General features: G+C 45.0%; 1 non-coding gene across 1 annotated transcript; it reads right to left on the reverse strand.

Moving 5' to 3' along the window:
- Positions 1-420: 420 nt before the first annotated feature.
- Positions 421-527, reverse strand: LOC141620375 (small nucleolar RNA R71). Its single transcript, XR_012531950.1, has one exon. It is a non-coding gene; the product is annotated as a small nucleolar RNA R71 (small nucleolar RNA).
- Between the last annotated feature and the right edge of the window lie 231 nt (positions 528-758).

Here is a 758-nt window from a genome sequence, read left to right on the forward strand (position 1 = left end):
AGAGCTACATCACTCTCTTTTCGAAGACAGTCCGATTTCCACAGTAAAGATGCCAAAACTTTCTAGTCATTCAGTGCCTAAAGCATCCTCTATTCCAAAAGGTTTCAATCTCCAGACTGAGGATGGGAATAAGTTCGACATCCGTCCTTCTTATATCAATCTGGTGGAGAGAAATATTTATAGAGGTGTGGCAGGTGAAGATCCTAGGAAGCATATGGAAACCTTTACCGATTACTGTTCTACTATCCCCGCCACTAAGGGGGTAACTGAAGACAAGATTAAGGAGGTTCTATTTCCTTTCTCTTTAGTGATTCGACCGGGAGTGGTGATGACTTGAACCGCACAGCTGCTGGGGTTACAGCTTGGGAGTCTCTTGCTCTTGCATTTTACAAGAGATATTTCCCTCCACAACGCACCAACCTGCTGAGGGCCAAGATTACCAGTTTCAGACAGGCTCCCGATGAAAGTTTCTATGAAGCATGGTCACGATTCAAGAAGTTGGTGAGCTCTATTCCTCACCATGGTTTTGACCCATGGTTTCTAGCTAATCAGTTCTACAATGGGCTGTATGACGACCACAGAGCCATACTTGATGCGGCATCTAGTGGAAGATTCCAGGAGAACACCGATGATGATAAGGGGTGGTCTCTTATTGAAAAGATGGCTAATCATAGTGCTGAGTATGGAAACCCGAGGGATGGGATTAGAACAGTTCATGCAGTTGATAAGCAGGTTTTGGCTCAGCTGGAGACCATGAA

This window comes from Silene latifolia, chromosome 1 (assembly GCF_048544455.1).
Source record: "Silene latifolia isolate original U9 population chromosome 1, ASM4854445v1, whole genome shotgun sequence".
Classification (NCBI taxonomy): Eukaryota; Viridiplantae; Streptophyta; class Magnoliopsida; order Caryophyllales; family Caryophyllaceae; genus Silene; species Silene latifolia.